Here is a 25,429-nt window from a genome sequence, read left to right as displayed (position 1 = left end):
CGGGATTTGTACTAAGGCAACAATTTATTGAAGCTTGGTTTTGAGAAAGTTAAGCCATGTTTAGTCTTCAGTCTTCAACAGCGTTTCTGAATATCACTGTCCTGACACATAACCACTAAACCTGCCATGTGCAGATACATTTTTTACTCATAGATGTTCATTTTTTGTTCAAACTTTTAGGTTAAAAAATTCTAAAGTGCAGTGTATATCATTCTTCTTTATTACCTTTTGGAATTTTTCAAATGAAAGGTATCAGAAAATATCTGTGAAGACAATACTGAATAACATGCTATGTATTTTATTTAATTAAATCGCCTTAGTTTAATCTAATATGCAGATGTAACCAAAGGTAGAAACATGAGTTTTGGAAAAAGATAGTTGGGCATGGAACTTTTCTAATGCATTAGAGGCTCTCAAGCACTTAAATTGCATAATGAGGTGGGGGACATTTTGTTAATACTTTTCCAATTTATCTTACCATATTTCATATGCTTTGATTTCTTCATAACATCGTAAATACATGTAACATTTGAAAATGTGTGTGACAATTAATCTTGCCATATGGAAGTCTTAAGAGCAGCGACTTTTTTTCATTTGAGCTCATTTTCTAGATCTGACACTGCTAGATATGCATTGTAGGCAATTGATGGTGTAGTTTTTATTTATTTTTAATTAATAGGCTTTATTTTTTAAGAGAAGTTTCAGGTTTTCAGAAAAAAATTAGTTGAAAGTAGAGACAGTGTTTGCATTTTCATTATAAATTATTATTTTTAAAAACTTTTAGGTCTTGCATATTTAATTTTTGTAATTCCTATTCTTCATTTTATTTAATCTCATAAATCAAAATTTTTACTTTTCCTTATTTTTTAACATTCACTATTTAACTATCTGAGCTGTTAATGTGAAAGTTTTGTTACAGAACCCTGAGAATTATGAAATAAAAGACTGCATCAAAATGGAATATAATTGATTGATTTATACTACAGGCAAAATTGGCATGCCTCTGAGGTAGCACCAGAAAGGGTTCAATCAGGAGCTCAAGTGCAGTAATTGAAAATAAAGGTTTTTTATATTTAATACCTTACCTACTGAAAAGGGGAAATTTCTCTTGCATTAGATAGCTTGAAGCCTCAATCTCATATCTGATGGTGTCTGGGCCCATTTAAGTTATATTTCAAGTTAAATAGTTCCCTGACTGGCAGACATTTATGGGTAGAATTTTGAATGATTTCAACCTTTCAATCTAATAAAGGGAGATAATATATCTTAACAGTTTGTGTGTTTTCAAAGAACTTTACAGAGCTCAGTAATGACTGAATTTGAAGCATTTGGAAGACAAGAAGAATGAGGGGTTGAATCAGAAAAGCATTAAGTTGTCTGTTCACAATCTGTGCATCACTGTCCTGATTATGGTGCATGGAATGACCTTGTTTCTCCCTGTGGCAAATTGGTATGTTTGACATCTGTGGAAATTGCTGCATGCCTGAATTACCTGAGACACTGTTCTGCAACTTCTATTCCTCCATAGGACTTCTTTCCCCCACCGTAGGTCTTGAGGGCACAGCAAAAAAAAAAAAAAAAAAAAAAAAAATATATATATATGTATATATATATATATGTATATATAGTACTTTGGGTATGAGATCTGACTGCACAAAACAGCACTTAGCATGCAAATTGAATTTAGAAAACAGGTTTGGTCTATTATCAAAGTGAAGACAATGTACTTTCAACAGCTATCTACTTACTTTCAAACAAAGATGCATAGGGAAATATAGTTTTTACGACTTCTATAAGTGAGTTTTCCCCCAGATTCTACCCAGTGTGAGTATAATCCTTTCTTTGACATGCTGCTAATTAAGCAAAATATTCTCTCAAATAAGAGGTTCCACAGAGTATACCATTTCTCTCTCTTTCTCATTCATTCTTTCTCCCTTAGATATACATCCTGCAAAACCTGTCTTTGTTTCTCCATTTGTCTCTATTAGCTATATATTTATCTTAAAATTTTGTTTTTCAAAATTTTATGGTGGATAGCATGAATTAAAATGCTACCTCTTCAGGAAAAAAATGACAAAACAAAACAAAACACCATTTCCTCAGCTCTGATTTTTTATCTCCTCTATAACTCTACATAGCTTGTCTGTTAAATTGTATATGAAATTATCTGTCTCGGGTACATTGTCCAATCGCCTGACTCCTCAAAGAGATGATAAGCTTCTTCCTTACAGTGACCATCTTTCATTTATTTCTGTATAGCCTTCATTCTTCCTCATTCAAGTATATGTTGAATTAGTGATAAAGAATATCCCCTTAAGTTTTCATATTAACCTACTTATTTTAGAATATGAATATTTTGGTGCATCAATTATAACTCATATTTATGAACAATACCAATAAGCATGATTTCATACTACATCAGACACTGTGCAGCATACTTTATTTTTCCATTGATTTCTGACAATAAACTTGAGAGGTTCAATGGGATAAGGAAGTTGAGGGTTATGAAGGTGAGGCAAATTGCTCAATTTCAGATAGCTAGTAAATGGGACAAATAGGATTTAATTCCTGAGCTTTCAGATTCCTCATCCACACTACATTGTAACTGCCTGAGTTTGGCATGTGAAGTAGTCATTAAACTGGTCGCCATTCTGACCATCTTGTTAGTGTACACACGGTCTAATTGAATTTTCCCATCCCATTTGATTTTAGCATGGCCATGTGATTTCCTCTGATATAAAATATAAATAGAAGTGAAGGTTCCTTCCCTGATAGAAGCCTTAAAAGTTAATATGTGATCTGCTATGATCTCTTCCCACAGCTAAGATGATTCTAGAAAGTTCTGTCTAAGTCTTGGAATTACTACAACAAACATAGCCCTAATGCTGGTCTGCGAAGTGCCTATACAATTAATAAGAAAAAACAAATTGCGTTAAGTGGTTAACATGCTGGGGTTGCTTATCACTCCAAATTAACCAAGTCCATCTTAACTAAAATAATAAAAATCAATTCTGCTTTAAAAAAAACACCTTTTTATGCCTTTTTCTTTAGTTACCTGTGTTTCCTATGGAACTGCAATCTCTTTATGTCCAGATACATGATTTCAACATTGTATTCATTCGTATGTCATAATAATTGGGTGTGGGAGGGGTCAATTCTTATGGAAAAAAGTTTCAGTGAGAAACCTGAGGATCCTTTTACCAGAATCACTTGGGCACTTTAAAAAAATACAGAGCCTGGAATCCACTGTAAATCTACCAGATAAAAATCTGAGAGTAGGTCAATAAATATGGATTTTTAACTAATTTCTTACATGAGTCTTATGTATGGTAAAGTCTGAGAATTAACACTGCGAGTATTAGATGGCAATGCTTATTTTCATAGCTAAGTCCTGGTCTCAGTTTCCTCCTTATGATATGGCTAGAGCTACTAGACATCTGCTTAATATTATTTTAGTAAGTGTTGAGAATAACGGAAAAAAAATCCCACTTGAAATACAAATTAGAAGTTAAAGAACATTTCAGTTTTTAAGATAAAATATGCAGGTTATAATTTTTAAAAAAGCATATGTGTAAAAATGAAATTGAGACTCATAATGTAATCACTCCAGATCATGTTCTCTCAGTAAAAATTCAAGTAATATGTCATTGTCAAAAATAAAACAAAATAAATAAAAATTAACTATAATTTCATGTCTTTTACAATATATATTTAAGTACATTGTCATAGTATTGTAGTGAATAACATCTAATATGTTTATAATGTATTCCAGTTTATAATCTATAATAAACATGCCAGATGATATTTCATTAGCCTCTGTGGTTCCTCAGTTTCAAGGCATCTGGAAGATAAGAGTTTGGAGACACATCTACTTACTTATGTAATCCTAATTGATTTAATTAAATTCTCTGAAATTTACTTGTTTAATCTGTGTATTCCTGGTACCATGCACTCCTTATCCTTTCAGGTCCTTACCTCACCCCTCTAAGATAAGTATCATCAACTCTTCATAGATGAGGAAGGGAAGTCTACAGATATCATATAGCAAGTAACTAAAACCAGTGCTGTCTAGTCCTGAAGCTATCGGGACCCCCACATCTTCAGCATGAGGTTAGTTGTCTTGATTTTTCATAAAAAAATTTACTCTCTGTCTTGAAATATGAGAAAAGTTGTCATTTCAAAAGTTAAAATATCTTGTATTTTCTTTTTGTGTCATATAATTGAAAGAGGACTGGCTTTGGAACAAAAGCTTTCAGAATTTAAATATCCACTTTACTACCCATTAAGCTCTTGGTCATGGCCAAGTCTCTTTTCCTGGACAAAGAGGATAATTAATCTGATAATTAAGTTTTCTTTTGAAGTCTATGAGAAATGAATCCAAAGTGCCTAGAATAGTGCTTGATACATAGTAAATATGAAATGTATATTTTAGTTACATTGAATTTTCCCAGAAGCTTTAAGAAACACTTGACTAATCTATACATTTTCCAGCTATTTTTAAATAGAGGAGGTATTTTTATAAATATGAATGTTGCTTTACTTCTATTGGATGATATTATTTTACAATGCTTCTATCATTTTTATAGCATATTCCAGTCATATTGAAAAAGGGCCTAATGACTTTTCCCAGCACTAAAGAACAGATTTTTTTTACTGTAGTCATTGTAGTTCACATTATATCTAGGGACTCATAAATATCAAGATTATTATAAATAATTAAAGGTAAACATATATGTGAAAATAATTACACATATGATTATTAAGTCTAATAGGTTTACTTTATTGACAGAGGACACAAATATCTATAAAGCAACATAACATTTTCTCCTATGAACAATAACGATTGTACAGTTTTCTTGTTAGAATGCAGTTAGGTTAAAATAGAAAAGCCTGGCTTGATTATAAATAAGAAACATGCTCTTTGCATTAAATGGTATACGGCCAAGCAAACTGAATTCATTTGACTTCGCAGACAGCAAGAGTTGAATTTAGAAGCAGCTGATTGCCTTGGGGACCTTCCGTTGGCATTTTGCCCAATGGTACTCTTCGTGGGAGGAGCAGCCTCACACGCAGAGCTTAAAAGCATCTGGGTTTCTGTTGTTCTGAATGCTACTGTTGACAGATTTACCATCTGCCTTTAAGAAAGACAACAGTCTGGGGACCTTTGATACTAAGCATCCACATGATAGCCTTTGACAGTGAAAAGCCTTCATTAAACAAGAAAATAAATCCTGTCTAACACAAACAAAAAAACAATAAAGGAATAGTGTTGTGTTGATTTTAATTCTCTACAAATAACACATAGAAGTTTACTGATGGTACAGCACTTCTTGAGCACTAACTATGTGCCAGTGCCAAGTGCTTTATATTTACATGTAACCTGGACAGTCACACAGGTAGGCATAACTTTTATCTTCATTTAAAAAATAATGAAGTTTATACTTAAATAGTAAGAATTAGAGCAGAAACTTGAATCAAAATAGAATCTGTTTATCATAATCTTCATCTCTATGTATGCTGCATTTTAATCCATTTTCTTCAGAAATTTGATTTTCTAGAATGCATTCAGTGCGACTGATTATTTAATAGACAAAAAATATACACAGTATATTTTTTATCATGATAGCTTATTCAAAACACAGTTATATTCAGATCCAGGTTGCAAGTATGTCTTAGTCTTACTAGCTTTTCCAGAAAAAAAAAAAAAAAATTTCCTCAAGGACAAATTATACCCCTAATCTTTAAAATTATTTGTGATTGTAAGACTAAGAAATAATTATGAATGACAAAAATGCACTTTGACTATAAAACAACCAGACTATTTGCCATAGTGATGTGAAAGTACTTATAAATAAGCAATTTTAAAGTAAGCCGTATCTGAAGGACAGTGCATTTGCTTAGCATAATATTTCTTCACACTTGTTATTTATAGAGTAATTGTTAAAATCATTTTTGTGTCTTGCTTCCATAGAGAATTGACAAAACTCTCAGCAAATGAAATGAGATAGACTTGTTTAAACATATTTGCCCAAAATTACAATTATACACACTGCTTCTTTGCTCTAACATTCTTGGCCTAATCTTTAAACACATGCTGATGATCTCAATGTCATTAATAAGACATCTATGTTAACTTTAAATGGTAATTTAATTTAAATTCTCTAAACAGAAATGCATGACCACATTGAAAATTGAATTGCATCTTTAAAAATAGCTCTCTGTGGACATTTACTTCTGTTCAGTAAAATGCAGGCACATTCCAGCTGTAAGCACTTTCAGTTGGAATGCATATCATGACCCATAGTTGCCCTGTTTTCCTTTCCCTTGGGGAAATCTACCAACCTGGTTGCAGACTGTCAATAGGAAGATAGGTAGAATGATTTATAACCAGCCCTTGGCAGTTTACACTAAAGTGCATATAGCCAAATCACACTGGAAAGGAAAGTGGATTGGGAGATATTGATTCATAGCTTTTAGAACCAGCCCTAAAAACCACAAGCACAATCAATATTGAGAATATTGCCTATTATTCAAAATATGCAGTATACTAATGATTAGTAGAAAAAATCCAAAGCAGTAAAACAACCTTAAATACAGAGGTACTACAATATGCAAAAATGACTTATATGATTCTGAAATTCATGATTTCATATTATTCAGTATAAATGAAGTATACTTGCTGGTTATATTTGAAGACCTTGGATCTCTTATTTGTATCAGGCAAAGAAACAATTTATTGGGATGAATATAAAAGACTATGGTAAATCAAGTCAGAGTTAGAAGAAACATGTGGCTCAATAAAATCTAAAATTATGCAGATGCATACATACTTATCCACAAGAATATGGCATAATGGCAAGAACTGAGTCATATTAGTTTAAGTGCCATCACTGTAGACAAAATTCTGGGATCTGAAGACAAATACACTTGAGAAAAAAATCCTGATTCAGCCAGTTGCTGAATTGTTGTGCATTTCTAGATAAGATGTTTAACTTTTCTTATTGATTTCTTAGTTGTAAAATGGGATAACATCAGTTTCATATATTTCTTGTGAAGCTTAGTTAAGGAGAAAAGCAGTGGTTGCCTCACTGAAAGCATAGAATCTGCTAGTTTCAGACATTCCTCTAGATTTCATTGCTCATTGAAAATGCCTCAAAAAAAAAAAAAAAGAAAAGAAAAGAAAGAAAATGCCTCAGTCTAATATTCAACACCTCTCCTAACTTGCTCCCATCCCATCTTTCCAGGTTGATTTCCTATAGTGATGCCCATTCAAAAGTGATATTTTGATACTTTTGTTAAGTTGGTTGATAAGTAGTATTCAACTTTCATATATTGCCTTTTGTGCAATTCCTACTTTTTCACATTTGACGTGAAAGGAGTTTAGACCTTTCTCAAATTAAAATCAGTCTTTTTGTATGTCAGCTGTTCAATAATTATTTTGAGTTGTTTAAAAAGACCTTACATACCTTTATTAGTTTTTTTTGTTTAGAATACCTGTGGGTTTTTTTGGAGGGGGTTGTTCATTTATTTTTATTTTTAATTCTGGATATTTCTTTAACATAGATCTCCAAAATATTTTAAGAACATAATACTATGAAGATTTTCTTCCTGCTCACATCTTATTTCAAATGTCCTAACTAGATAAAAACTTATTTATGTAGCTACGTGTAGCTTTCTGTGTGAGATTTGTTTTAATGACAAAAATTAAACCAAAAAAATTTAGAAAATCTCTAATTTAAAGGCATTGAAGATAGTAATCCATAAATCTAGAACAGCAAACTAATTATTAGATAGGTTTGAAAATTAAGAATTTTTAACCTAATATTAAAGTGTTTAGATCAGTGGTCCCAACACATGTGTTTACAAAAATTGTTTAAAAAATAACATAATGGAGTGCAGTAAGGCAGTTGGATACACAGCAAGTTGGATTAACAGCAAATGCATATTGGAGGGAGCAGCCTTCATCTAAATTAGTACCTTTGAATCTAATCTATCTGCCTAAACTGACTATCTAATTTATTTTATCTACCTATCTATCTAATCTGTCTAGTTAACCTATCTCTATCTAATAGTTCATGCCAATCCAAATTTAGGATCCAGACAGATTATGAACTCTGGGATAATGCAGAATAAGGATACTATACTAGGACACACACACACACACACACACACACACACACACACACACACACACAGCCACAAATTAGTTTGTAATTATTTGACATTGAAGGCAAGAGTATTTGACCTTGAGACTGATAAGGAAGATGGAATCTGAAGTGATTTCATTTTCTATATTCTCTTTTTTCTTTCTCTTCTTTCTCTCCACCTTATCCTATAATTGTGCCATGTTCTTCTGTACCTCTCCCACACTCCAGAAATAACTTGGTCAGGCTCTGGGCTTTATACCAGAGGGTATATCTCACTCCTAGGGGCAGAAAAGAAAGCAGAAGAGGCAGTTTCATTGAGAGAGAGGGATCCTCAGGAAATGTAGGTAATGTGGGCATTCTACTAGGTAGGAAGCAAAAATAGTCTCTCTCCTGGGGTTCTTAAGAGGCTGGCCAGCAGAGATGTTTTCTGATCAATATTCTTGTTGCTTAAACTTGTTCTGAGACTGTATTACTTTTTAAAAAATTTGGTGGTAAATGAAGTGTGTGTGGGAGGTGAGGGTGTGTGTTTGTGTTTGTGTACACATGCACATACATAAAGGATTCTAGTAACAGTTCCTTTTAAAATATATGTCTTGTTCAACTTTTATACAATTGGATTTCAGGCAGATTTTCAGGACATGATGTGTATAAAGTAGAGGATTTTCTAAACTTACTATTCTTAAGAAAAAATGCTTTATATTTTCCTCCTTCTCACTCTCCTTCTCTGCCAACCAGATACTGCATATGTCTCACAGCCCAGCTCACTCGTCATTTGATTGTAGATTCATTCCAGCTAATTCCAGTACATAATTGCTTGCACTTCTTAATCTGTAGAGCATCATTTTAGTTTTTACCTTTTTGTGGCACTCATTTTATAGTATACGTTATAATTATTTGTGACTGTATCTTTTCTTTGTCCTTGACATTTTTCTTCCCCTAAATGCTCTGAGCTGAAGCAAATATGAAGAAGAGTGATTGGCTATTATACTCTTTTAGAGACAAACTTTTAAAAATAAGATTAATCAAATTAGATTATTGGTAGATTCTTTTCATAATATTATAAAGGTTGATTAGCTCCCAATAATATTGAGTCAATTAATGTATGTGAGTCGAAAAGGTAGTTAACAAAATTAAACAAAATCAACATATGGCTTCATGTTTGCTTTAACTTTAGACACTAAGGTACCATAGCATTGGATATTTTCCCTAATATGATTAATTTATCTTCAGCATGCTATATCTATCTTTTTCAGGAACTGTTAACATTCCCATAAAAATCAAAATTTTAAACATTGTTTTTATCTGATAGTCAATCCTTAACATACTTGGACACAGAAGAATTCCAGGAAAATATTTCCTCTATTTTTATTCCAGTTCATATGATAATACACATACCACCATTTCCGTCTTTGTCTCCTTTTTGTATACATACAAGTGGAACATATTTGAGCCTTAATGTCATTTTCACTGTCTTACAATTTATTGCTACACTTTGGCTTAACTGCTGAAACTACTTGGTGAGATACACATGCATCTGAGGAAAAATGTAGTTGTTAATCTTAAAAAGAGATATCTTTCAGCCACTTTTCTGAGAATTCAAAATCTTGGCAAAGGTTAATGCTATACTAGTTCTAGAAACGTAATTAACATCTTAAGGAAAGGACTATAATTACGATTTCTTTAGGAAGATTTCAGTATAAATTCAACCAAGTATTTTTCACATCTTGGAATTTGTGTTAACAATAACACTTCTGTTTAACAAAAGGCATCAATAATGACATAACATGAACCAATTAAACTGCCCCATAGGAAGCAAATTAAAGCCTTATCTCACTTCTCTCTCTGAAGCCTAATAGACTTGAAAAGTAGACTTTGTAAAAAAAAAAAAAAAAACCCAGCTCATTTGCAATATTAAAACGGGCAACTGAAATAGAAAATAAGAAATAATTTTGGGGAATATTAATTTCCTAATGACTTTGAAAATTTAAGCACAATAAAAAAATCTCTTCTTATAACTACTATTGAAATTTGCATTTATGATTACTTAAAAAAACCATAGTTTTTCAAAACTATACAAAGCAAAATAATATCAAAAGAAGAGGAATTAAATGAGAGAAAAGGAGTATCAACTTCATGACTGGAATCTTTTATGACCATTGCTAATAATATGAAGAAAAACAGGAAAGTTGTTTCTTTTTATTGAGACATGGTGAGTAGTACTTTCCATGTATTTTTTTTAATGCAATCCTCACAATAAACTGCTAAATTTAGAGTCATTCAGTTCTACAGAGGAGAAAAATAGTAACCAGGATATGTGAATCATTTGTACAAATGATTCAACTAATAATTTGTATACTAGGAATTAAACCCAATCCTTTCCTCATTATTTTCATATAACTTTTTTGGAATGAAAAAAAACAAAGATTTTGCCAAGATTGCTAAGGGACAGTAAATATTAAAGAAATTTTCTAGCTCTATAATGTGAAATCAGAGGAATGCTTTTGTAAAGACATTTAAATATGTTACAGTGAGGAAAAGAATGATGAGTGGCTATTTTTTACGTTTGCCTATTTTTTACTTCTATGACTTAAGAAATTTAAATGAAGGTTAATTTAACAGAATTTTAAAAATATTTTTAAAAAAGTGATGAACATTATAATCTTCATTAGTTTCCTGAAGTTATTTAAGGGATGTTCTTGGGATGATTTTTTTTTTTCTATTTGTCAGCAGTATTCAAAGTATGATTGCAGTTAAATGGAAAGAACTAGTGATATGAAGACTCTTTCAGACCCACAAGTTGATAGCATATGAATATATTTTTAAACCAAAAATTAAAATACTTAATTTAATAAATCACTGTATCAAAATATTTTGTCATCACTCCTATTTTATGCCTCTAACTTTAATATTAAAGTTTTAATAACATAGATTTAATTTCATGCATAGCTATAAATTTAATCATCTTAACAAGTTTAAAAAAAATGTTTACCAGGTATTTTGCAGTTATTCCATTAGACTTGTCCTATATAAAGGAGAATACTAATAAAGTAATTGCTAACATATTTAATGAGAACCAGAAAAATGTACTATTTTAGGGTATGAAGATATTTAAAAGTCAAAAGAATAACATTACATGGCTTATGGTATGCACATTATAGAAAGAGACAAAAAATAAAACTACTGTATAAATAAGTAAATGGTACAATGCACTTAATGAAGAAATGCTGTGATACAATATCAAATTGGGTAAGGTATAAAAAGTGATGGGGATAGGAAGTGGTTATTATTTTACTTTAGGAAATCTGTAGAGTATCACTGAGGATATACCAAGTTTTTGGATGCCTGAACCACGTGGATCAAGCTATACTTTTGGGGAAACATTAACATACTGAAGGCAGGTTACACATAAAGGTGACAATAGTAAATCAATCCTGAGAATTCAAGTATACAGATGACAGCAGATAATCATAAAGATTTTTATTAGAAAAATAATGCAACACAGAAAAATAGAAATGGAGACAATTAATTGCATGTTGTGAAGCAACTGGATGCTCATCAGTGCATAGACTGAATTTGTCCAACTTCTTTGCAACCAGGAAAGTGATTAGATTCTGGTTACTAGAACAGAGGCAGAAATGCCACTTCTAATGCCTATTCAATAACCTCCCATTTGAGATTCTCACTTTTTTTGGTTCTGAAATGTGGCAGAATATGCCACCCCAAAATATGCCACTTTGGTATAATGATTATTTTGAGCTAAAGGCACTTAATAAGCATCAGATGCAGGAAAGGAGTCCTTGAATCACTACTTAGAACTTATCTACTGGTACAATCAACATTGGACTGTTACTGGTAATAAAGGAACTTATATTTTGTCATGCACTGAGTTTAGATGTTTATATGTTAGAGTAGTTAGTGTCATCCTATTAGCCAAGTTGCTATCATTAATAAAGCTAAAAATATATATACTGCCCCACAGGGCAATATATCATTGTAGAAATAGAAAGAAAGAAGGAAAGAAAAAGAAGGAAGGAAAGAAGAAAGGAGAGAAAGAAAAGAAAAAGAAAAGAAAGAACTGAATTAAAACTATTGCAAGTACTTTGTGTCAGAAGTAGGTTAAGTACCAGGGACAAAAAGATAATTAAATTAAAACAGAGTCTCTGCTCTTATGATGCTTACAGATCATAGATAACATTTTTTGGAGTTCATTTAGTATTGTTCAGATGAACTCCTGTTTACTCTTTGACCCATGTATATCTCAGTATGGAGCTGTGAACGGGCTATTACATCTGCAATTATTGTCATTAATTCAAATATTTTAGCTATTCATTATTATCTTATTCCAACTATCAAGAACCCTTGCCCTACGAATTCTGAGAATGCATGCTCAGGAAAGGAGTTGTAAATCACATGGCCACTGGACAGAAATACTCCAAGTATAAATGACCAGATTTGAATTTTGCGTTGTGTTTGGTTTGTAGCAGTTGTTATGGATTTTGTTTGCATTAATCTATGTTTCTAGGACTTGTTTGGTGAGGAAAAGGTTTGAATCTGATGGTTTCATTATGTTAATACTACCCTGTGAAACAACCTGGCCAGATGGCAAGCCTTTCTTAATTACACTGCCTCCTTCTATCATGGCTTTCAAACTGCAACATTAATTATATTGCTCAGCTTTTTACCACATGCTCCTAAATAATTATAAATAGTTTATAAAATGGTTTCCATCTTGGATACTTCTCCAAATGCAAAAACATATCGTATATATAGCTATAATCATTAGTTGAATCATTAACAAATTGTTAGTACAATTAAGTGATATCAAGAAATAAGATTTTTCTAAATTCTTGATTTCTAGCTAATTATTCTGATTGTACAGACAATTTTAAATGATAAGTTTAGGACTGTGTTATAAAAAATTAAGGTGTGCAATAGTATATTTTAATAAACCCATCCCTCTAAGACTATTGTATATCTGAATATTGAAGGCAAGTACTGAAGAATTGCTTTTTATTTTTGAAGGTGTTTAAGGGCAAGCTAAACACTGAGAATGCAATGAAGTTCATTTCAAAAACTGATACATTATGAAGTAAAGCACCCTTAATGATGGTTCTAATCTCTTAAATTTCTAATAGCAGGAGTAGAGTCTAATGAGCCAGGAGATAGCTAGAGAAAGGCTAGGCAGACAGACGGACGAGTCCTCTGGTAACAATGTAGTGAACTCCTGGCAGGACTGTCAGGCTCAGCATTGCTAAACAAGTTCTCTCTGAGTCTCTCAAGTTAGAGCTAAAGCCCTCACTGCTGGGATCAAAAAGCAACCAATCAGTTCACCATTAGGTCCCTACCTCCTGCTGATTGGTCCTTAATCAAAAGAGTAACGTGCACAGCTCATGCGAGCCAATCGACGTGGACTTAGGGCTACAAAAGCATCAGGTTTCCCACCAGACTGGCAACCCCTTTGAGTCCCCTCCCACTGAAGCAGCTTCTCTGTCCTCTCAATAAATCCTGCTTACTCACTTTCTGGCTCTCTGTGTCCCTCATTCTTCCTAGGCATGAGATAAGAACCTTGACCCTGAAGAGCTGTGACCTGAAGAGCCGTGACTTGAAGAGCTGCAGAAAAGCGTCACGGCGGAAAAGCCAGGCACCCCAGAGGCTGGCTTGCCAGTTGATGGAGCCGGTTAAGCTAGGAGAGCTGCTGGAAGAAGGCGAGACTCTGAAGCTGAGACTCCTAAGGGGCTAGGCTTGCTGGCCCAAGGAACCAGCAACACTCCCAGGGCTTAGCTTGCCAGCCCATTAGAGCTGACACTTACAGGGCTAGGCTTACCAGCCAGTTGATGAACCTCTCTGGGGCTTGGCTAGCTGACCCATTGAGCTGACACTCGTGAAGCCCAGGCTGACCTGAAAAATCCTCATCATAATGTTACCCTCTAAGTTCTTTGTTGTTTCACCAACTTGAATTCTGTGAAATAATTTTTAAAATGCTCTTTGGAGCTTTGAATTTGAATATAAATAGAGTAAAAGTAGCAGTATTACCTCTTAGAGTTTTATATTAGAATTTTTTATTTTATGCATTATTTTATTTAATAATAAAAAATTTAAGAAACCTTACCTATACTAAATTATTTCATACTCCATAGCAAGGTATTATAAATTTCATTTTATAGTTAAGGATCAGATAATAAAATAACTTGCTAGTTATGAAAGAGGTAAACAAACTTGCCCCAGATTATATAATAAATGTTGAAATTGCAATTCAAGTCCGTGCTTGCTAGATCCCCTCCCTTTCAATTTGTTTCACTCTACCATATTATATTAGTTCTAATAGAAATGTAGAAGCTTCCTTCATGCCAATTTAAGAAATGTGGGCCAGGTATGGTGGCTCAAACCTGTAATCTCAGCACTTTGGGGAGCTGAGATGAGAGGGTTGCCTGAACCCCGTGGGTTCAAGACCAGCCTGGGCAGTTTGGTGAGATCTCATCTCTATAATAAACAAAAAATTTGCCAGACATGGTGGTGTATGCCTGTAATTCCAGTTACTTGGAAGACTGAAGCAGAAGGATCACCTAAACCCAGCAGGTAGAGGCTGTGGTGGCCATGGGTGTGCCACTGCACTCCAGCCTGGGTGGAGTGAGACTCCAACTCAAAAAAAAAAAAAAAAAAAAAAAAAAGAAGAGGAAGAAGAAGAAATGTGGCCTTTATCTGGAAGGCAATAGGGGAACCTGAAGCAGAATTTCCTCTCTTCTTCTGAAGCCTCATTTGTCACTGCTCTTTTTTTTCCTCCGTGTTTCAGCCATGTTAACCTTTCAGTTACTCAGAGTTACTAAGCCCCTTTCAGTCTTTGTGTCTTTGCTAATTATCTTCTTCCTGCACTTATTTTCTACTTATTCTTCAAATCTCATCTCTAATATTATTTCTTAGGCAAAGCCTTGGCTGATCATCTACTGTGAGCTATCAGATTTTATTGTCTGTGTATAGCAGTCAAATATATTTGCAGAAGAATAAACTTTATTTATTTTTAAAGTCAGGGTGTCACTCTGTCACCTAGGCTGGAGTGCAGTGGAACAATTAAGACTTACCACAGCCTTGGTTTCCTGGGCTCAGGTGATCCTTCTGTCTCAGCCTCCAGAGTAGCTGGGACTGTGGCCATGCTGGCTAAGTTTTTGATTTTTTTTTTTTTTATTGGTAGAGACATATCTCACTGTGTTGCCCAGGCTGGTCTCGAACTCCTGGGCTCTAGCATTCCTCTCATCTCAGCCTCCCAAATTGCTGAGATTACAGGCGAGAACTATCATACCTGGCCTGAATGAACTACTGAACAAATGAGGTTTATGGTATGCATATTCGTCTATTAGAAAATGTGGGAGTATAAGAATATACTGTAAAGAGCTAAAGAGGAAAAGAAATAGTTCATCAAAAGAGGAATGGTAATGGTAGAAAAAGGTAGAAGGAGGAATTGAAGGGGCTATCAACACACACACCCTGAAATAGCCAATAAAATATATTTTTATCTGATAAAAATATTGAAATTCCACTTTCCCCAACACATTGTTTTGGAGTCTTAGACAAATTGTTCTAAAACTAAATATTTCAGAAAATTGATTTTGAAACTAGTAATTGAAATACCATAATGAACCATCATTACATTATGTTGCATTTCAACGAGCAGCTATTTTTGTCTATGAAATGAATTTTTTATATACATATAGGTTTTACTTTACATTTCACCTTCAGTAATATACTTTGAAGATCCTGCAAGCTTTTACTGCCAGAAAGAAGAAAAACTCCTGAGACTGCTTTTATTGGGGCAAAAAAATAAAAACTTTTCATATGACCTTTTTGTCAGTTTTTGAACATGTTGTGTAAAGAATAAGGATGATATGTCATGTATAGAAACATTTCCCAAAATTATCAATCAATGGAAAAAATTTTAACCTCTATATGTCTCAAATTTATCATCTTGAAAGTGGCTAAAATCTTGCTTACTTCAGATATTAAATTATTTCTTGCAGGGTGACTGGAGGATAGAGGAATTGGAGAATTTACTATCATTATTCTATTACCTTTAAAATTGGTTCCTGCTTTAAACATGTGCTATGCATTAGAGAAAATGTTCTCTAATACCTTCATTTTTCCTACTTTTGATTCCTTCTTCTCTACATGTCCCCTTTATACTTAATCTTCAAAGCCATTTTATAGGAAAAGAGGAATGGAAAAATCCAATATTATAGTTGGTTAGGGCTTGAAATGGCCACCACCTTCCTTATCTCCCATAAGCTCCAAAACAAAAGTGACAAATGAGATGTTATATTTTCCACTATTTAAGAAGTCCTTTAAAAACTGAGTTCTGCTCAAAATATGAAGGTCATACTCATAATGCTTTACAGTACAATCAACTACAAATGTATTAAAACAAAAATGCTGTGTTAATTATATAAAACATATAGTGGTTATTCTGGATCACAAACCATGCTTCCCTGGGCTTTTTTTTTCATTGTAACAGAACCTTAATTTTATCTGGATTTCTATTTCTATTTGTCTAGAACAGAACCCACTTGACTCAAGGGGTAACACCAATTGAATCACCATTATAAAGTTCAGATGGGGACTTGTGGTATGAGAGATTATTTATCTCACAGTTTCTTTAGGTATTTATTCCTGGAATGATAATTGATAATTGCTGTTCAATTATTTTTAAATACATTAAAGTTGAAATATGCTTTAAACTAGTTTATTTGATTTGCAAGTTATAAATTTGCTAATATACTGGACAAAGTGATGTTTTTAAAATGCATCCAGACTATATCAGTTGGCTATTGCTGTGTAATAAGCAATACAGAATTTAGAGGCTTAATAAAAGCAAACAAAATAAGCAAAATATTTTAAAATATAAATGAAATTTTAAAAAATTAAAAAAGAAACAAAACCAAAAAACCCATAAAAATATAAAGGTAAGAAATAACAACAAAGGGAAAAAAATTTAAAAAGAAAAAAAAAAACTATACTTGTTACTTCTCATGGGTCTACATGTTGGCTATGTGGTTCTGCTGATCTAGGCCGGCTCCTTCACACTTCACACTCCTGCCTCTGTGGACAGTGAGAACATCAGTTGGAATGATCATCTCTGATTGACTTGTTTTATCCTCTAAGAGGACAGTTTGGAAATGTTCTCACAACAGAGGCAAGCTTCCAAGAAAGAAAACAGAAAATTCGAATCCCTTCAGGTCTTGTCTCAGACCTGATACAGGGATTGATTTGTGTAATTTAAATTTTCTCAGTGACATTGTAACTATTTTTTAATTTATCAATCTTTCACAGAGTTTAAAGTCATTAGACCTTCATTGATCTTCCTTCCTTAAGATGAATAGGCAAAGAGAAATGGCATAAGGACCTGTCTCCCAAAATAAAATACAATAAGCCACACTATGAAGAGGACAACTGTATTTGAAAGTCTGAATATTTGAGCTTTCCTCTAAAATACATTTAGGAAAGAATCAAATATTTTAGCAATTACCCATTTCTTGCACTTGATAACATTCAAAATGACAATGAAGGCATAGGATGAATTAAACAAAAAACATTGCTAAAAAGTCAGAATTATGACAGAGTTTTCATGACCAATTCTCTAATGAGAGACTCACAGGATCTAGCATATAGCAACACTTCAATGACTGAGATTTATTACACTGACTTATATGAATACTTAGCCAAAGCAGTAAGAGAAAAAAACACATCAGGCAGAGTCTGGGTGAGTCCATCTGCAAGCTTCTTAAGCTTTCCCTGAAAATGCCACACAGAGCTTGCTGTCATACAGAAGTATAGTAATATGTGCAAAATGTTCTTCCCAGGGAAACCTGTTTGAGCCTACAGCTTTTATTGGGGCCTGGTCACATAGGCATAAAAACCAACCATAAGTACAGAAATTCTATACTATTCCAAAGGAAACAGATGTTTAGTACCCCTGGTGAGCAAAACAATCTGATAGTAGAGGAAATTGTTTAAAAGTCAATTTTTCAGGGATAGCCAACAACCTTCTCACTAAAAAGGCTTTGCTATAGAAAATGCCTTCACATGCTATCTAAATTTAAAAAATAGCTGGAAGCCAAATAAGACAGACTTAGCAATGCCCAGAAGGTAATCAATAATTTGTAAACAAACTTAAGAATACCTACAATACTTAGTGAAAAAATACAAATATGAAAATGTAGAATACAGAATTTTTGAAAATGAGGAAGACAAGAAATAGAAACGAGAAACAATGATCTTTAGAAGGACTTTTCTAATGTAATATGGGCTATGGGCCATTAGTTTGAAGACCATCATGATTAGGAAAAATTTAAAATAAAGATAAAAGAAACATATTCAGTTTTATAGTAATATGCTGGTGTTTATGTTGTATTCCTTCAACAAAGATAATTTAAAAAATATTTTAAAGGAGTATAAAAAATGACAATGTTAATGTATAAGTGCAATTATACATCAAAATATGGACCTAAAAGAAAATGACATTCATTTCTTGAGCAGAGTGTACCTTAGGCAATATAGTTGCATGGGTACAGAAAGGTGCCATTAATTTTTTTTAAACTTAGTTGGCAATGACTTAGATCATGATTGAGAGCTGGGTCATAGTTGAAATCCAAGAATATTCTTACATGAAACCAGAAAGGCTAAAATAAAGACTTGGGGGAACATTCATTATATGATAGTATTATATCATGTTATTTTCACTATTCCTTCTGCTTCTCTATAACCCTGTGCATTTTCTTCTCATTGCCAGTGCTGAAGAATCAAGATAACTGTTCTCACCTCCCTAACTCAAGCTCTAAGGGTAAAATTAAAAAACCATTTCCATGAATGAAGATGAGACTTAAAGAGAACATACCCATTTTATTAAAGAGATAATGACATGGTTGTATGTAATCACCTCCATAAAAAATAAAAATAAATCCAATTTGAGTCCTAGAAACAGTATTTTACAATAACAACAACATACACAGAATAGCCAGAATCAGAAATACATAAGACACTAAAGGCCTATAAATATGTTTTCAAATAATAGTCTAGAAAATTAGAGACAACTTAAGATTAAAAACTATCATATAAATGCTAATAAACTCAGATTTTCTGCTAAGATTAGGAACATACGAAGGATGGCTGTTCTCACCATTCCTTTTCAACATTATACTAGAAATACTAGAATGAAGTAAGAAACGAAAAAGAAATAGAAGTTATACATAGTTTGGGTAAGATGAGTTAAAACGCTTTGTTCACAGATAACACGATTATCTATGTAAAAAAATCCAAAAGCTACAACAGAAAAACTCCTAGAACTAATATGTAAAGTTGCAGGATATTAGGTTAATAGCAAAAAGTCAATCACTTTCTTTTACATCAGCAAAGAAATATAAAATCTGAAAGTCAAAACACACCATTTACATTAGAACCACCTCAAATGAAATACTTAGATATAAATCTAACAAAAATATTTAGACAAGATTTATGTTTGAAAATCTTCAATGAATAAAATTTAAAAAATAATAAGTAGAAAGATATTTCATAATAATGGATCAGAACAGTATTGTCAAGATGTCAATTTTTCTAAATTGATATTTAGATTCAATGCAATCTTAACCAAAATCCTATCAAATTGTTTTGTGGATAACAACAAATTGATTCTGGACTTTATAGAGAAAGGCAAAAATCTCAGAACAATCAACACCGTATTGAAGGAGAACAAAGCTGAAAAACTGACACTACCTGACTTCAATACTTACTATGATTGAACAATAACCAAGAGAATGTGGTATTAACAAAATAACAGGCACATCACTCAGTTGGACAAAATAAGAGCCTAGAAATAGCAAATACTTTTTCCCAGTCTGTGGACTGTCTCCCTGCCCTCTTGATGGTTTCTTTGGCTTTGCAGAAGCTTGTCAGTTTAATGAGGTCCCACTTGTCTATCTTATCTCTTATGGCCTGTGGGTTTCGGGTTTGTCACTCTATGAAAAAAATTTCTGCACAGGTATGTTTATCGCAGCATTGTTCACAATAGCAAGAACCTGGAATTACCATGCTGTTCATCAAAAGAGGACTGGATTAAAAAAATGTGGTACATATACACAATGGACAACTACTCAGCCATAAAAAAGAACAAAATCATGAATTTCACAGCAAGAGTCTATAATACTGAGTGACCTCTCACAGAAACAAAGATCTGAGTATCACATGTTCTCACTCATATAGTGAACCTTGAACATCTATCGTAATACTATAAGAAAAGAATTGACAGTGGGAAACTATGGGGTGGCGAGGGAGGGGAAGGGAGTTGGGATTAATGGTAGTAAATGTCTGGGGACACATCCCTTATCAACAAGGGTGCCTGAACGAAACATATTTGTATACCTAACCCTTAACTGTACCCCACAATACCAAAATAAAAAATATTGATTAATAAAATAAATAAATAAATAAATCTGTAGTCAACTCACCTTTGGCAAAGGAGCTAAGGCAATAAATGAAGCAAAGACAGTCTTCAATAAATGATGCTGGAATAACTGGACATTCATGTGCAGAAATAAAAAAATCCAGACACAGACCTTACACTTTTCACAAAATTAACCAAAATGAAGTAAAAGTCAAAACTATAAAACTTCTAGGAGATAACATCGGAGAAAACCTAGATGACCTTGAATATCACTATGAGTTTTAGATATAACACCAAAGGCAAGATCCATGAAAGAAAAGAAAAAAAAATGATAAGCTGGAGGTTATTTTTTGTTAAGACTTATGCTCTATAAAACATAATGTATGAGGATAAAAAGAAAAAAGTTAAAGACTGGGAGAAAATATTTTCAAAGGACATTTGATAATGGACTGTTATCCAAACTATGCAAACAACTCTTGAAACTTAACAATAAGAAAGATGTACAACTAAATTCAAAAATGGTCAAAAGACCTAAACAGACACCTCTTCAAGGAAGACATAAAGATGTAAAAGCAGCATATGAAAACATGTTTCACATCATGTGTCACTAGAGAATGGCAAATTAAAACAATGAAATATCACTAAACACATATTACAATGACCATAATTCAGAACACACTTCAAATGACAGTCAGTGCTGGAGAAGATATGTGACAATAGAAACTCACATTCGTTATTGGTGGGAATGCAAAATGGAATAGCCACACTAGAAGAAAATTTGGTGGTTTCTTATAAAATTAAACAGATTGTCTTACCAGACAATACAGCAGTCTCACTCCTTGGTTTTTATTTGCCCAAAGGAGTTAAACAGTTACGTCCACACAAAAGTCAACAAATGAATGCTTATGGCAATGGCAGCTTCATTAATAATTGCTAAAACTTGGAAGAAACTAAGATATCCTTCAGTAGGTGAATGGCTAAATAATCTGTGGTATACCTAGACAATGGAATATTATTTAGTATTAAAAAGAAAAGAGCAATGTGTGGTGGAGCACATCTGTAGTCCTAGCTACTCAGTAGGCTGAGATGGCAGGATTGATTGAGTCCAGGAGTTTGAGGTTGTAGAAAGCTATGATTGTGCCACTGTACTCCAGCCTGTGCAACAGAGAGACACCTTGTCTCTAAAAAGAAAGAAAAAAATAGTTATCAAGCTATGGAAAGACATGGAAGACGCTTACATGAATGTTACTAAATGAATAAAACCAATATGAAAAGTCTATGTACTTATACCTCCAATTATATGGCATTCTGCATACTATAAAATGATGGAGACAGTAAAAAGACCAGTGATTGCCAAGAGTTGGGTTTGTGAAATGATCAATAAATGGAGTCAGAAGATTTTAAGACAGTAAGATTATGTATGCAACTGAATGATGAATATGTGTCATTATACATTTGATCAAATCCATGAAAGATTCAAAACCAAAAGTAAATTTACCAAAAGTAAATCCTAATGTAAACTATGGACTTTGGGTGATTATGATTTGTAGATGCAGGCTTATCAATTACAGTAAATATACCATTCTGGTGGGGGATGTTGATAACAGAGGATGTTATGCTTAAGTGGGAGAAGAGGGCATATGGAAAATCTCTCTCTTTTTCTTAATTTTGCTGTGAACCTGAAACTGATTTTTAAAAAACTAAATTTAACTTAAAAAGTCAGAAAACCTCACATCTAACAGAGAAACCACAAAATAATGAATTTCTGTGTTGTTAAAATTAAAACTAAGGGTGTGATAATTTTTTAGTTCTTTCAGTTAATTTTAATACACTATACTATGAAAATTAAACTTATAGGCAAACTAAAATTCTATTTTTTATTTGCCCTACTTGCAAGGCATCTCCCTTTTTTCCTCTTTTTCCACAATTCTTATTTGTATTTCATATGTCCTTTCTGACATGTTCTTCTTTGCAATTATGAAGCAAAATTATTATGTTAAAAGTATTTAGTACTTATTCTGCTTCAGAAAATATTCTATCAATTGCAAATGCAGTTTTGAATAATCTCTGTTCTTATAAAATTTATGTTTCAGTGGACTAAGAGAATAAATTTAAAAAAACAAGTGTGGGCATAAGAAAGAAAGTAGGATTAGCTCGATCATTTCTTCATTTTACAGGCAGTACTAAAACAGACTGGTTTATTTTTTTGAAATTGATGAATTGAGAAATACAGATTCAAGTATATTATTTAATGATAGAAATGTATCCACCATAAAAAGCTGTCAAAAAGGAGCCTATACTATTTACTTTTCCACAGAAAAGGGAAGAGGGAGAAGAAAAAGCAAAAAAAAAAAAAAATTAATTAAAAATACAAGAAAATTCAATTTCTTTTGCTTTTTTAAAAGAGCAAAAACAGATTTTCTAATTGTGTTACATAAACAAAACTAACTATATGCTATTCTTAAGAGACACACCTAAAATCAAAGGAATCGAAGAGTTGAGGAAAATATGGTGACATCCCTATCAGGTGTTGTGGACTATTCTGTTTATCTTTAACTGCCCAGCAAGCTTTCTCATCTATTCCCTTTTGCCATCAGTCCTAAAGGTTCAGACCTGTGGGCCTGGTGCATTTGATGTAAGGCAGGCCCAGGAGTGCCTTTTCTTTCCATTATCTGTCTAGATTCTGCAGTTTTGCCTCTGGACTCCCCTGCAGAAGGGCTATCATTGTGGGTCTGTTATATGACTTGTCATGTGAGGAAGAACTGCTAAAATTAGAAACCCAAACAGGACTAGGGAGAGATTGAAGTTGGATACAATGCACTACTGGCTAAACTGAATCTTAATTTAGTCATCAAGCCCATATTTTTTTTAGCTGTTTCCTCAATCCCGTGAGTTATACCCCAGTTCTTTGAACCAACACATTTCCTTTTATTCTTTAATGAGTTTGACTTATTTATTTACTGCTAATGCAGGAGCCTTGGTCAATACACCAAGCAAATTTTTTAATGCTAGAAAGTTAGCAATTGTGGCTGGCTAGGTGACTCAGCCTGTAATCCCAGCAATTTGGGAGGTCGAGGCGAGTGGATTGCCTGAGCATGCAGGTTCGAGACCAGCCTGAACAACTTGGCGAGGCCTCTTCTCTACAATAAATAAAAAAATTAGCTGGGTGTGGTAGTGCACACCTGTGGTTCCCGCTACTTGGAAGGCTTGAGGCGAAAGGATCACCAGAGCTCATCAGGTCGACGCTAGGGTGGCCATGAGCGTGCCACTGCACTTCAGCCTAGGCGAAAAAGTGAGACTCCAACTCAAAAAAAAAAAAAAAAAAAAAAAGAAAAGAAAAGAAAGAAAGTAGCAGTTGTGATATTCATCTTAAAATAGTTGTGGAAGGCACAAAACGTTTGCTAAAGCAAAGAGGGTCACGTTGTCATGACACTAAGAAAACTATACAGTGACAATAGCTGCTAAGGAAATCTTGGCAGGAGTTATACTACAGCAAAATATGTAAAACAAAAACTATATGGCATAAAATATAAAACACGAAGTAGAGAAAAATTTTGGAGAAAATTTTTATATATATTTTCTACACTTAGATCAAGTAAGTATCAAATAAAAAAGATCATAGACTTAGATTTATATAATTACTAAAGGTGATTTAATAGATATATAAAAAAATTAACTCAAACTTCACTCTGAATATTATGCTTAAAGCATGTTTCAAGGGAAGTTTTTAGTCCTATGTGAGAAAAAAAAAAGACTAAAAATTAATGATCTAAGTATTGATTCTAAGAAGAAAAAAAAATCTCTGCAAGTTAAACACACAAACAAAAAGCAAAATAAATAAAGATAAAGGCAGCAATCTATGAAACAGAACTCAACTCTCAGAAGAGAGGATTGATAAAATGCATAACTCCCTGAAAGACTGATCAATGATATAATATTCTCTTAGAGAAGACTGGCTTTTATTTGTCTTGAAATTCTTCTGGAGCTAATTTATCCTCAGTACCGTCATAGAATAAGGTGATTAGATGCTGCTTCTATTTCTTGTGACTACAAATTTATTTCTGTTGCACTCATTCCTTCAGGGATTCCACCAGAAGCCTTCAGCTTTTACCAGAGACCCATCCCTCTCATACTTCTGGTTTTTCTCTCCAGCTCCATGAGACCGCTAGCAACTCTACTTAGTTTATTATATTTTCTGCCAATAATTTCACTTTTACAATCAATATTCACACTTCAGGAGAAAAAGTGGACACAAATTTTGAGTTAACATCTCCCAACTTCCCCTTTTAGCCCAAGATATCCTCACTGTGTTGGTAATTTCCTGAGGATCCCAAAGAGATTTTTCTTAAAAGTTCAATTTATTGAATTCATCCCAGCATGAGTTTTGGTTTCAAACAATCTAGCCTGTTATTGCTAGACTTGAGATTCTTCCTGGATAACTTTTGGGTCAGATTAAATAAAAATAAAGTTGCATCCCCTGAAAACTGGAACTAGACAAGGATGCCCACTCTCACCCCTCCTGTTCAACATAGTATTGGAAGTCCTGGCTAGAGCAATCAGAGAAGAGGAGGCAATCAGGAGTATTCAAATAGGAAAAGAGGAAGTCAAGTTATCTCTCTTTGCAGATGATATGATTGTGTACCTTGAAAGCCCAAGAGAATCTGTCAAAAGCCTCTTTACACTGATAAAGGCCTTTGGCAAAGTCTCAGGATACAAAATAAATGTACAAAAGACAATCTCATTTCTCTGCACCAATAATAAACAAACAGAAACCCAAATAAAAAACACAATTCCATTCACAATAGCCACAAAAAAAATGAAATACCTTGGCATCTTCCTAACCAGAGATGTGAAAGACCTG

Source organism: Carlito syrichta, unplaced genomic scaffold (genome assembly GCF_000164805.1).
Source record: "Carlito syrichta isolate Samal-C Ts95f unplaced genomic scaffold, Tarsius_syrichta-2.0.1 Scaffold89687, whole genome shotgun sequence".
NCBI lineage: Eukaryota > Metazoa > Chordata > Mammalia > Primates > Tarsiidae > Carlito > Carlito syrichta.
This window is presented reverse-complemented; position numbering follows the sequence as displayed.